This window comes from Crinia signifera, chromosome 2 (genome assembly GCF_055691185.1).
Source record: "Crinia signifera chromosome 2, ASM5569118v1, whole genome shotgun sequence".
Classification (NCBI taxonomy): domain Eukaryota; kingdom Metazoa; phylum Chordata; class Amphibia; order Anura; family Myobatrachidae; genus Crinia; species Crinia signifera.
In genome coordinates, this window is record NC_139218.1 from 24,514,946 (window position 1) to 24,528,959 (window position 14,014).

The 14,014-nt window shown below is 47.9% G+C and overlaps 1 protein-coding gene across 13 annotated transcripts in view; it reads right to left on the reverse strand.

The window, feature by feature from the left end:
* Nucleotides 1-13,613: 13,613 nt before the first annotated feature.
* The window catches only part of ITSN1 (intersectin 1), a 114,312-nt gene continuing 113,911 nt past the window's right edge, over nucleotides 13,614-14,014 (reverse strand). For all 13 annotated transcript variants that reach the window (XM_083171778.1, XM_083171777.1, XM_083171768.1 and 10 more), the window contains one exon: nucleotides 13,614-13,849. The gene's annotated coding sequence lies outside the window, so the exon portion shown is untranslated. The remainder of the gene's footprint in view (nucleotides 13,850-14,014) is intronic.

Here is a 14,014-nt window from a genome sequence, read left to right on the forward strand (position 1 = left end):
ATCTAGAGATGCACAAACCAATTTACAACCACCACCAGTTCAACTGTTATTTACTGATCTCTTCTTTTCATGTAAAAGGCCAATGTATTTTTTTTGTTCCTGTGGGGACCAATGTGTTTTGCCCTGTGGAGATCTCATGGTGTGCCTTGGCAATTTTAAAATCTTATTTAGTGTGCCGCAAGGTAAAAAGGTTGAAAATCACTGATCTACTTATTTAGAACCTTCTAGAAGATAATATAATCTGATTGGTTGCTATGAACAACATCCCATCTTCATTAGAAGACAATTAGACAATTTACCTCAGATTCTAATGCCAGATAGCACACGAGGTGATTCTAGAAACCATTATGGATACATTTGTAGCAATATGCTCTGTGGTGAACATGGAAAACTTAATTTTTTTTTTTTTTTTTTTTTTTAGTTGAGAGAGTTCCTGATTATTGTGTCTCACAAAGTAATATTGCTTCAATTTCAATCGGTTATAACAATAATAAAAAGGAAAAAAAGGTCTATTTTTGTTACCTTCTCGTGTCTATTTCTTTGGACCTGGTCAGAATGTAAGAAACTATAAAAATATCACATTTATTAATCATTCACTATGTGCTGTGAAGCATAGGACCCAGCTCAGTACTTTGAGGGGAGGTTGGGATTGTTTGGTCGACATGGTTCTAGGTCAACAGGACATTAGGTCGACATGGTGCTACCTTTTGACTGTCTGTAAATACTCTGTTTGGTGTATCCCTGTCTCCTTTGTAAAGCGCAACGGAATATGCTGCGATATATAAGAAACTGTAAATAATGAGATTTATGTCTTACCTGGTAAATCTCTTTCTTTGAGGACATCAGGGGCCACAGCTTTACAGTGGGTAGTGGGAGAGAGCACCAGCACCCTAGGTTAAACTTGAACTGCCTCCCAGGCAGTCGGGCTCCTTCCCTCCTCTACCCCGCCTCCAGGCCAGGAAGCTTAGTTTTTTTAACAAGCCAAGGCAGGAGACGAGAGAAGGAAGAGAAGCACCGCACAGAAACACATTATGAACACATGTTAGTACCCTCAACCGAGGAACAACATAACATAATCATAACTTAACCGTAACGGAAGTAAAGCAGGCGTGGCAGGGAGGGATCCCTGTGGCCCCTGATGTCCTCGAAGAAAGAGATTTAGCAGGTAAGACATAAATCTAATTTTCTCCTTCGGTAGACATCAGGGGCCACAGCTTTACAGTGGGACGTCCTAAAGCAGCCACCTATGGGTGGGGACGCGCCTGTGCCGCAGACAACACACTCTGGCCGAAGGCCGAGTCCTGGGAGGCAAACATGTCAAAACCGCAAGACAGTATTGGAGGACGACCAAGTCACCGCCCTGTAAATTTGCTCAACTGTAGCACTGCCCCTAACAGAATGTGCCCGAATCCCCGCCGGAATCGGGAGGGAGGTGTCCAAATATGCCTGCCAGAGTGAATCCAGCGGGCAGTAGTTTGCATAGAGGCAGGCCACCCTCTCGTCCGACCCCTATAGTACAAAGAGAGGGAGAGAGTCTGACTAGTGCAACGGCCTAGAATGGCGCACATAGATGTGCCCCGTCCAGACAATGTCCAAGGAGGACCAAGCCGTGGTAACAACAGACTGTCCAAATGCCGGAACAATAATGTCCTGGTTGACCTGAAAGCTGGACACCACCTAATGTAGGTGAGCAGTAACGGTAGGAAGAACTGGCAGGTTAGAACGAAAGACCAAGAACAAAGGACTTACAGGACGGAGCTGACGGGTCAGAGACTCCCCTGGCCAAAGCTATCACCACAAGAAAATGATCTTCCAGGCGAGTCAACACAGGTCCACCGACCGCAAGGGCACAAAAGGTGGGCCCTGAAGCCGACAGGATTAGAGAGATCCCCTGGGGCGGAGGCTGGATATGGAAGACACCCTGCAGGAATGTGCAGACATCCGTCGACAGGGCCACTCATCGACGGAACAAGATGTACAAGGCCGACATCTGAACCTTTAAAGATGAGAAATGCAACCCAGCCTCCAGACCCTTCTGCAAGAAGGGCAGAACCCTAGCCAGGCAGTAAGTCCCGGAATCTGAAGCGTAGAATTCGCACCAGGAAAAGTAAGCCCTCCATATGTGATGGTACACCCCCGTCTAGAAAGGTTTCCTCGCCCTGTGCATGGTGGAGGTCACTCTTGAGTGAAACCCACTGGGCCTTTTACCCGGGAGGTCTCAACAGCCATCCCGTCAAAGCCAGGTGCCTCAAAGTCGAGAGAGAGAGGCGGACCCTGAGAGAGCAGGCCTGTGCCCAGGGGTAAGCGAATAGGAGGGGCTACTGACAGGGACTGCAGATCCGAACACCCGATTCTTCTGGGCCAAGGTGGAGCAACCAGACTCATCGTGCTGCCCTCCGGCTTTAGCTTGCGAGACATTCGCAAAAGGAGGAAAAGCGGCATCAGTGTGGACGGCCACGGAGCGCCAGGGCATCTACCATGCAAGCCCCCCCCCTCTAAACCCGCACATTGGTGGTTTGAGGGTATGGCGAGAGGCCATCAAGGCCACCTCAGTTGGGCCCCACCATTGTTCCATCATCTAAAACACCTCCCGATGGAGGGTCAAGTCGTCGGCATCCAGGGTCTGACAGCCAAGGAAGACCGCCACCCAATTCAGGACTACCGGGATAAAGATTGCTGAAAGAGCAGGGATCATCTCTGAAAGATGCAGGATGCTTCCGCCATAGTGGGCTGACGAGTGCCACCCTGGTGTTTAACATAAGCCACCCTTGTAGCAACGTCCGACTGGACCTGCACCGGGCAACCCCTAAGTCAGGGTTCCGCCAGGCAGGCTGCCCGGAAGATTGTCTTCAGTTTAAGGACGATGATGAAGAGCTGGGCCACCAGAGTGGTCCAGATACCATGGAACGACCTCTGGGAAGTGACCACCCTCCAAACACGGAGGGCTAGCATGCGTGGCTAGGAGTGTCTACTAGTGAAGTTCCGTCCCGACGCCACCAGGAAAAGGGGGGGGCCTGCTGGAGACCAGGCGAACTTCTGGGCCCAGATATTGTGATAGGGTCCCAACCCCCTGGAGAGTATCTTTCCCTGTACAGGGCGGGAATGGAACTGAGCCTATTCGGCCAATGCGAAGGCCGATACCACCAAACCCAGGGCACCCCTGCAGGCATGCACAGACACCCACCAGGGGGAGAAGAGATGTCTGATCCTGGACTGTAGAGCCAGATGGCAAACCCCCAGAAGGTATATCCTCTGCCGAATAGTATCTAAACCGGCCCTCATATCTGGCTCTGGCCCAAATAAGAAGGAACCCTTAAAGGGACTTTGAGTTTGGGCCTTCCAAGAGCGCAGACACCGGTATGTGTATGCAGCTATAGCTGAAGGTGACCCTCTGGAGGTGAGAGGTGTAATTTCCAGAGCCGCCACCCCCAGGTAAAGTGTCACGTGATGCTCAATAGAAGGCAGCAGGGTTTTCTCTCGCACCCTTTATGCAGCGTCCGCTGTGAGAGAAGTTGCTCACGCAACTAAGGCCTTAGCCACCCAAACAGATGCCTGGGGCAGGAGTGCGTCCACTTTAGGGACAGTCTCCCAGGGGACTATGTCCTCCTGTGGAAGGGGGTAAAAGGAAAGGAAACCGCCGATGGCAAGCTAAACTTCCAGTTAGGAATCTCCAAACTAATGACCTTTAGTCAAATTCACTGATTTACGGAATAAACCCAGAATACACCTAGGAAGACTCCCAAAGGTGTAGGCGGCTCAGCGGGGTTGTTTAAGGTAAGAACCTTGCATTGTAATTTAACTCTCTACTGTATACTAGGGGGTTAGTCGCAGGGAGGTAGATAAAATGGGTGGGGCCCTGATTGAGAATCTCACTCAGTGCATGTTGTGCAAGATGTATGCGCACCTGGAGCAAGAGTCCCAGTGCGAGGACATCTGCACGAGATGTGAGCGAACGTCCGCCCTGGAAGCCCAGGTCACTGATCTAGAGCGGACCGTTCAGCGACTGAGGGATATTTCCAATCTTGAGCAAAGCCTAAATCGAACGGTGGAGGAGTTGCAGATGGGGTCACTGGTAGAGGAGGAGGATCAGGTAGCCAGCTGGGTCACGGTTAGAAGGGGAAACAAGAGGGACAGGAGGGACAGGAACGACATATCTGATCTATCACACCCTAACAAATTTGCCCGGTTGGACGAAGTTTCGGGGGAGGATAGAGACGAAATGACGGAGCTGGAGGAGACGGCTCCCTCTAGCAACCAGAGGAGCGGTCCCTCTAGCTCAAACGGGATGACAGTTAGTTAGGTACCAAGGCAGATAGTGGTGGTAGGGGATTCCATCATTAGGAGAACAGACAGGGCAATCTGCTATCGGGACCGCGATCGCCGCACGGTTTGTTGCCTCCCGGGTGCTCGGGTACGGCACATCGCGGACCGAGTCGACAGATTGTTGGGAGGGGCTGGGAGCAACCCGGCGGTCTTGGTGCACATCGGCACCAACGACAAAGTCAATGGTAGGTGGGATGTCCTCAAGAAAGAGTATAGGGAATTAGGTAAGAAATTAAAGGCGAGGACATCTAGGGTAATTTTCTCGGAATTATTACCAGTGCCACATGCTAGCTCAGGGAGGCAGAGGGAGATCAGGGAGGTAAATGTGTGGCTTAAGGATTGGTGTAGGAAAGAGGGATTCGTGTTCATGGAACACTGGGCGGACTTCTCGGTCAGGCGCCATCTTTTTTGCCGTGATGGATTGCACCTGAACGAGGAGGGGGCTGCGGTGCTGGGGGGAAGGATGGTTAGAGGGTTGGAGGAGATTTTAAACTAGGCGACGGGGGGGTGGGGGCAGCAAGACATTATGGGACCATCAGGGAGAGAAGCCGGACTGGGATCAGGAATCATATGGGGGAAGGAGATGGGGGGGGGGACGGAGACATAGACAAAGTCCTGGGACATAACAAGGGTATAATCGGGGGTAACTCTCAGGGTGCATCAGGAATGTCATGTAATAAAATGTTATGTTGTAACAGTCACGTTACCCCATTACAGTTCTTAGGTACAGATGATCTTAGTATACGGGAAGGAGGGAATGACAGAGGAAGAATTCCCGGAACTATGGAGAGGGCAGGCAGTGTGCATGGTGGGGAGGCCTGTAGAGAGTCTATTGAAGGGGAGAGGGGAAAGAGGAAGCTAGTAAAGAATTCAAATGGGTCCTGGGGTGAAACTAATCACAATATTAGAGCCATATCTAAAAATAAACATAAATTAAAATGCTTACTGGCTAATGCAAGAAGCTTAGTGAGTAAAATCGGGGAACTTGAAACGGTGATCAGTAGGGATGACTACGACATTATTGGTATTACAGAAACATGGTGTAATGAGTCACATGACTGGGCATTAAACATGGAGGGATATACACTCTACAGGAAAGACAGGAAAAATAGAAGGGGCGGGGGTGTGTGCCTATATGTAAATAATAACTTAACATCATGTGAGAAAAATATGAGCACAGACCTGGAAGACGACAACTCGGAGACAGTGTGGGCAGAGATAACCGACAATAATAAGAAACCAAAAAACAAATTTATAATAGGGGTATGCTATAGACCACCAAATATAAATGAAAGGGAAGAGTCTCTTCTTTTAAACCAAATCAAACAAGCATCAAATCAGGGCCAGGTATTAATTATGGGGGATTTTAATTTACCCGACATTGATTTGGAAAACGAAACAGGTAAATCAGCAAGAAGCAATGGGTTCTTAAGCTTACTTAAAGACCAGTTTATTACACAAACGGTAGAAACTCCAACTCGTGATGAGGCGCTCTTGGACTTAGTATTAACAAATAACACAGACTTAGTTTCAAACACAAAAGTAATTGAACAATTAGGGAATAGTGATCACAATATGGTTTCAATGGAAATCAACTTCAGTAAATTACATCAAAAAGGATCTGCAAAAATACTAAACTTCAGAAAAGCGAACTTTGAATTATTCAGGGAAGCCCTAACAGGAATTGGGTGGGAAACGGTTATGGAGGAAAAAAATGCAGAGGAAATGTGGGATACTCTAAAAAAGGTGCTTGATTCACTAACTATTGAATACATTCCTAAAGTAACTAAAGGTAAATTCAACAAAAAAAAGCCACCATGGTTGGACAAAGAAGTAAGGTCAGCTATCAACAATAAAACCAGAGCCTTTAAATTCTATAAAAATAACTTGAATGAGGAGGCGTTCGCAAAATACAAAGAATCAAACAAAACTTGTAAAGGGGTAATCAAAGCAGCTAAAATATTATATGAAGAGTGCATAGCCACTGAAAGCAAAACCAACCCAAAGAAGTTTTTTAAATACATAAATAGTAAACGTTTAATTAAGGAAAACATAGGCCCACTAACTGATACTAGTGGAAAAAGTGTTACTGAGGACAAGGGAAAAGCAAAACTGTTAAATGAGTTCTTCTCATCTGTATTTACTGAGGGAGAGCAGACTGTGGAACGAACATTTACCACAAACGGGACAAATAAGCCAGATCTCATTGTGGATTTCACGCCGAAGGAAATAATACTGAGGCTAAGCAAACTCAAAACAAATAAGTCACCAGGGCCAGATGGGATTCATCCGAGGGTATTAATGGAACTAAGGGATGAACTAGCTACCCCCCTACATTATATCTTTAGCAAGTCACTATCGTCAGGTATAGTACCAAAAGATTGGAGAATAGCAGAGGTAGTGCCAATATTCAAAAAAGGAAAAAAGGAAGATCCCGCTAATTACAGACCCGTTAGTTTAACATCAATTGTGGGTAAACTATTTGAAGGATTTTTAAGGGATGGTATCCAGGAATATTTAGATCATCACCGTCTACTCAGTACTAACCAACATGGGTTCGTGAAAAATCGTTCATGCCAAACTAATCTACTAGGGTTCTATGAAGAGGTTAGCAAAAACCTCGATAATGGAAATGCTGTAGATGTGATTTTCCTAGATTTCGCTAAAGCATTTGATACTGTCCCACACAAGAGATTGATTAATAAAATGGAGAACCTAGGATTGGGTGAAAATATCTGCAGATGGGTAGGGAATTGGCTATGTAATAGAGAACAAAGAGTGGTTGTGAATGGTGCCGTATCAGATATGATACCGGTACTAAGTGGAGTGCCCCAGGGTTCGGTTTTGGGGCCCATTTTGTTTAACATTTTTATTAACGATATTGGGATAGGGTTACTCAGCAATGTATCCATCTTTGCGGACGATACAAAACTTAGCAAAGTCATCAAATCACCAGAAGATGTCACCATGCTTCAAAATGATCTTGCAATTCTAGATGAGTGGGCAAAAAAATGGAAGATGAGGTTCAATGTAGATAAATGTAAGGTTATGCACCTTGGGAGACACAACCAGTGTGCAAGTTACAACCTTAGCGGAGAGGAACTGGGTAATTCCATACTTGAAAAGGATCTAGGAGTCCAAATAGACAGCAATCTAGGATGTAGTGCCCATTGTAATGTAGCTACAAAAAAGGCCAACAAAATTCTGGCATGTATTAAGAGGGGAATGGAAACTAGGGACTCAAGGGTAATTATGCCACTATATAAAGCATTGGTGAGACCTCACCTAGAGTACGGAGTACAGTTCTGGGCCCCACACTATAAAAAGGACATCATAGAATTAGAAAAAGTCCAAAGGCGTGCAACAAAGCTTATTAGGGGAATGGAGAATTTAAGCTACGGGGAGAGATTAAGCAATTTGGGACTATTTACATTAGAAAAGAGACGTTTAAGGGGGGACATGCTCAACATGTACAAGTATATCAAGGGCCAGTATAAGGAACTGTCACACACCCTATTTTCTACTAGAAAGGAATCTAGGACGCGAGGGCATGAGTATAGATTAGAAGAAAAAAGATTTCATTCAGCTAGTAGAAAGAATTTCTTTACGGTCAGAACAGTCAAACTCTGGAACTCTCTTCCCAGAGAGGTGGTAACTGCTGGCTCATTAAATGCGTTCAAGGCAAAGTTGGACAAACATTTACTGGAGAAAAACATCCATGGGTACAAATAAGAAATATAATTTGTCTGTAAAATACCAGAACCTACCAAATCAGCAATGGATATCTATACCAGGTTGAACTAGATGGACGCAAGTCTTTTTTCAGCCTTACCTACTATGTAACCTATTTGACAGCTGAGACCAAGGTCGGCACCTCAAGATGAGGTGGGGGGGGGGGATTCACCTTATCACAGGCCCCCCATCTTCCATACCGTCGTCGACGGTCCCCTCTAGACAATGCTAATGCTAGGTGTCCTCCTCTCTGTGTCTGCTGACGGAGGAGTCTGGATGACGGGGTATCTGCGCCTACCTGCAGGTACAGCGCGCTTCCACTGTGCGGGGAGCTACACCCGCCAAGGATGGCATTTCTGGGGACCTTGTCCGGAGGCAGATAAGCACTCAGCCAAAGGATGATGCCAATCCAAGGCTGCAGGGGCGGTGCAGATAAGAACTTGTCTACTAGCTGCACTGGCAACCCCAAGCAGTCTCCTGTGAGGAGGCTGTACCTGTGGGCATCGCCCACGCATTGTAGCAGCCTGCGCATAAGCCGTCCTGTACTAGTCTAATGCGGGCATAGGCCAGCATTACAGGATGTACAAGACATCAGCGCCGGAGCCCCAGAGTCACTGGGACTGGTACCCCTGGAAGACGTTGCAGTATTATAGCACTGTGAACCGGCAGCTAAAGGCACAGGTAAGACAATGTACTACAAGTATAGAAGGCATACAATGCCATAGAATAGGCGGGTAGCCTATATGGTACCGCTAACACAGTATTCTCTGACCAACAGAGATAGTGTTCAAGCTATACACAGTAAGCTGGTACTATGTACACCATGCGGTGGCGTAGACATTTAGCACATATGTACGGCTAACACAGTTTCATTCATGTTTCATATTTTGGATTGTGGGAGGAAACCGGAGTACCCGGAGTAAACCCACTCAAACATGGGGAGAACACAAAAACTCCGCACAGCTAGAGTCATATTGTGGGAAATGACCTTAGCGCTGTGAAGAAGCAACGCCAACCATCACACCATCCGTGCTGCCCCCACAGTACGCAGTGAGCTAGTACTAGGCACATCTAGCAATCATTGGCAGGCAGCCTTTCTGACAGGCAGTGATAGTGTTACACAGTGCACAGCCAGCCTGTGAAATACATACAATGCAGTGATATAGACCGGCAGTCTATACGGTACAGACAATGCAGTATGCATCTGAGCCAGCTTGTAATAGACATACAAAGCAGTGATATAGACATACAGTGCAGTTATATATACAGGTGCAGTGGATATACTGGCAGTCTATATGGTACAGACAACGCAGTCTGCATCTGACAGCCAGCTTGTATCTGACAGGCAGATAAACTCTGCACAGTCTGGGTCATGTTGGGAACCGAACCCATGACCTTTGCACTGTGATGCAGCAATGCTAACCATTACACCATCCGCTCTGTCCTTTATGCTTCCGACAGGCAGTGATGGTGTTAATTCACAGGATACAATGTTGCACTTGGCTCTGCTGTGACCAGAGTTTGAACTCTGTCTGCTCTGTAACCTGACTCCTGTTTTTGAGGAGAATCGAGATTATTACAGGGGAGCCCAGGCAGTGAAGGAGTGGAACCCCAGACTGGCTTGATAAGCTCTCTGTGTCCCTCCACACATGTTAAGTCAGCATGACATAACCAGCAATACATGGCCATATAGTACAGTGTAACACAGATTAAACTGACAGGCAGCTAAACTGTTAACAAACAATGCAGCATACAAGGGCAATGCAATTAATGGCACAAGGCTCCTCTCAGAGCACAGTACTGTACAGTGTCCCGAAGGAGGGGTACAGGGGGGACATGCCCAAATGACCTGGCAGTGAAGGAGTGGAACTCCGGGTGGCTGTGAGCTCCTCCATGTCCCTTCTCACATGCAGCAGGCAGGCAGGAAGGGATTACAGTGGCGGGAACTCTCTGTGCTGAGCACAGTTCCCTGCCTACTGTCCCCGGGTGGAGGGGCTGATGTGGGGGGGAGCCTTCTCCACCTGCTGACAAATGGCCCCCAGGGAGGTGTCCACATGCGGCGCCGGTAAAAATGGCGGGGATCCGGCACTACCGGGCGGCCCCACATACCTGGCGCCGCTGCCCACAAACCGTTTCCCTGGTGGTCCAGCGGGAGCGGGTGGCGGACCAGCCGTCCGCTTGTCAGCGCAGGCGGCGGTAGCGCCCCCCCCCCCCCCGCCGAACTGCTGCAGCCGCAATGCCCCGCAAGCGAAATCACGCGCGCTCCCAGCAGGGAGCGCGTTACCTTTTGTCAGGTCCCCGGCGTCCAATGCTCCCCAGTGCCCGGGGGCCGCTGCTGGTCCCCACCCTCGAGTGGCGATGCAGCTCCGGACCCGGGTGATGGAGCAGCAGCACAGGTGTCTGCTCAGACGCCCGGCGCTGCTGCTCTGTCACTGACAGAAGTCAGTGTAAAAAAAAAAATATATAAAAATCAAGTTAGGCTGCTAAATAGCAGCCCCTCTATTAGGTGCATCTGGCTCCTGCCAGCACCCGAAAAAACTGAGCTTCCTGGCCTGGAGGTGGTGTAGAGGAGGGGAGGAGCCCTACTGCCTGGGAGGCAGTTCAAGTTTAACCTAGGGTGCTGGTGCTCTCTCCCATTCCCACTACCCACTGTAAAGCTGTGGCCCCTGATGTCTACCGAAGGAGAAAAATAAATGGTCTAGGTCAGTGCTTCTCAACCTCGGTCCTCAAGGACCCCCAACAGTGCATATTTTCCAGGTCACCCAGCAGGTGCACATGTGCACTCATTATTCACTGACACATTTTAAAAGATCACAGGTGGAGCTAATTATTTCACCTGTGATTCTGTGTGGAGACCTGGAAACCGTGCACTGTTAGGGGTCCTTGAGGACTGAGGTTTAGAGCCACTGGTCTAGGTCAACAGTCAAAGGTCAACATGGGGCTTTTCACTGTCTTTTTTTTTTTCCCGAGTGTTGACACAGTTGACATGGACACCATTTGAAGTGCACTGCATCTCTTTGCTCACAATGCTTCAGGCACACTAATTTATTTTATAATATGCTGCAGCACGGATGGTTAGCATTACTGCCTCACAGCACTGCGGTCATGGGTTCCATTCCCACCATGGCCCTAACTGTGCAGAGTTTGTATATTCTCCCCGTGCTTGCTCTGGGTACTCCGGTTTCCTCCCACAATCCAAAAAATATACTGGTGGGTTAATTGGCTTCCAACAAAAATTAACCCTAGAATGTCTGTGTGTGCGTGTACATGTGGTAGGGAATATAGATTGTAAACTCCACTGGGGCAGGGACTGATGTGAGTGTTTAAATATTCTCTGTACAGCGCTGCGGAATATGTGTGCGCTATATAAGAAACTGTTAATAAATAAATAAGAGATGCCGCCGTTGGTCCTGGAGATTTCTTACCAAATCTCTCACTTTCTGATTCTCTCATCCTATTACATTTCACCCATAGAGTATTGTTGAGATGCCACCGCCTACATAATTACTTTTACTGACAGTTAGCGAACCATGTCAGGCTGGTTCCACCTGAGCTCAGCACACTCCCCTGGCACCAGATCTCTGTCCAGCAGAGCACGTGTGAGATTTTGTGGAACTGGGAGTCCTAAAACGTGAATGTGCAGATGCCTACATGGAACAAGTAAGACAATGTTTCACCACAGTCAAACGTGCACTAAGGGTACATTTTCTAGGATGCAATGGCGAAATGATAGTGTTTGGTTGCTATGGGCAACATCACCTCCTCTCCTTTTTAGAAACTCAGGAGTAAATTTTACTAGGTCCAGGTGTTAAACCTAGCCGTCCTTGAGCGCAGGTGAATGAATTAGTAATCACTGGTGGTGGTTTCTCCTCATGCCTCTAACCTCCTCTCTCGGCCTCTCCCAATGGTCTGACTCCTCTACTCACAAGGAGGGACACTGCCTTGATCTTGTATTCACGTAGATTTGAACGTCAGTGGCGTAAATCTCAAAATCCAAGTGACTGTCACATTTAAACCTACCTACCACTCCTATCGTCATGCTCAGGACACTGCTAAACAAACTTATTTTCAATCTCTCATCTCTTCTCATGCCACTAACCCCAAGCAACTTTTTAATACATTTAAATCACTTCTTTACCCTTCTTCACCCTCTCCACCTGCCAATATCTATGCGCAAGAGCTTGCTTCCTTCTTCAAGGAAAAAATTGCTAAAATCCAAGATGAAATGGCTTGCTCTACCTCAGCCAGTGACTTGCTTACTTCCTTTCCTGAGCCCTTTGCCATGCTCTCCTCATTTGACTCCACAAGTGAGGATGAAGTATCCACACTCTTCTCATCCTTTACTAACTCTCCTCTTGGTCCTATACCCTTATAAGTCAGTAAAGCTCTGTCTCCTGAGCTTATCCCAAGCTTAACTAAAATCTGCAACCTCTCTCTACTGGTATCTTTCCTTCTCTGTTCTTCTAAAAAAAACACAATTCTGATTCAAACTGTCTCTCTAACGACCATCCGATCTCTCAGCTCCCATGCCTCTCCTCTATAAGATAATGAAGGATACTGAGTAATTGTCTCCTCCGCAGCCTCTAATCTCCGTTCACACAATAAACCGTATTACCGCGTGTTATGTAAATTATGTAATTTCGACACAGCTTGCTTCGGGCACGGTGCCTTGCTACACTTCGCACACTATTTTATTCTCACAGCACGCCCTAGTGGATGGTAGGGCATGAAATACCACCTGTCAGCTCAAAAAAAAAAAGGATGCATGAGGTTGGGGTGGGGGAGGGGCTATAGAGGACCACACATGGGCCCTTATTCTGATCGGTGCGGCCGGATCCGAATATGCGGCCAGCATTGTGCGTCCTAAACCCCGCCTTCCATACGGATCGCCAACTCCGTCCGTACGCGGTAAGAAGCTGTCCGAACAGACCGCACGTGTATTTCTCATGAATACACCTCCTCCATCTCAGGGAACCTCCCCCATCATTTGATGGTCGCAGACCATCGAATGCAGGATCGAGTGGCCAGGCAGCTCCCGCAACCTCAGACCACACGGGCATTTCTCCGTGCAAAAGCAGGGATCTGGGCGGGCAGCTGACATCCGGCAATGTCATATGTCCGCCCCCTACACGTGCGTCACGGCCGCATTACCATACGTACGCCCAGCGTTTGCATGGGAACGCCCATGAAACGCGGGGTGTAAACATATGGTAATGAGCCCAAACAGCCCTTCACACCCGTCTCCACCCCCTGTTCGTAGTGTACACATTTCATGCGGAATGTGGCCGTGCGTCCCGCTCGCACATGCGCAGAGACGCCTCTGCACATGCGCAGACACAAAACATCGGCGGCACGAACGCACGCGGATATTACCGCACCAACCAGAATAAGGGCCATGGAGAGGTCATGGGACAAAGGAGGTTATTGCAGAACTACTGTTTAATTTGGCAGTTTGGGAAAATACTTGGTCTCTGTGTTTTTTTTTTTCCATTTTTAATAATAGAGAATCTCTCTTGTAATATTTACACATAAATGGACACACAGAAATACTTCACTAATAGATTTAATAAACTTTTATTCCCAACCAAAACAACATGAAATTCGTACACCACAGAATAGGCGATAAAATGTTTGATATGTCAATCGGACAGGTAAGGGGCTCTACTAGTTGCAGTGCTGCTGACATGGCCGTTTACTTAAGGTGCATTTCCTGCTTGGCGATCCCATATGCTTTCACGTTACGCACAATGCCCAGCGGACATCCGGCTACACATAAGCCACACCTACAAAATGCCTAAGGCCGGTTTCACACACTCCGGCTCCTGCCGGACGGTGAAATCCCGTACGGCCAGGGAGCCGTGCCGCACACATTAGTTGTGAATGGACACTATTGTGTCCATTCACACGGGATGGCCACGGCCCGGCCGCAGCCGGATCCCACCACTGGAAGGGACGGCTG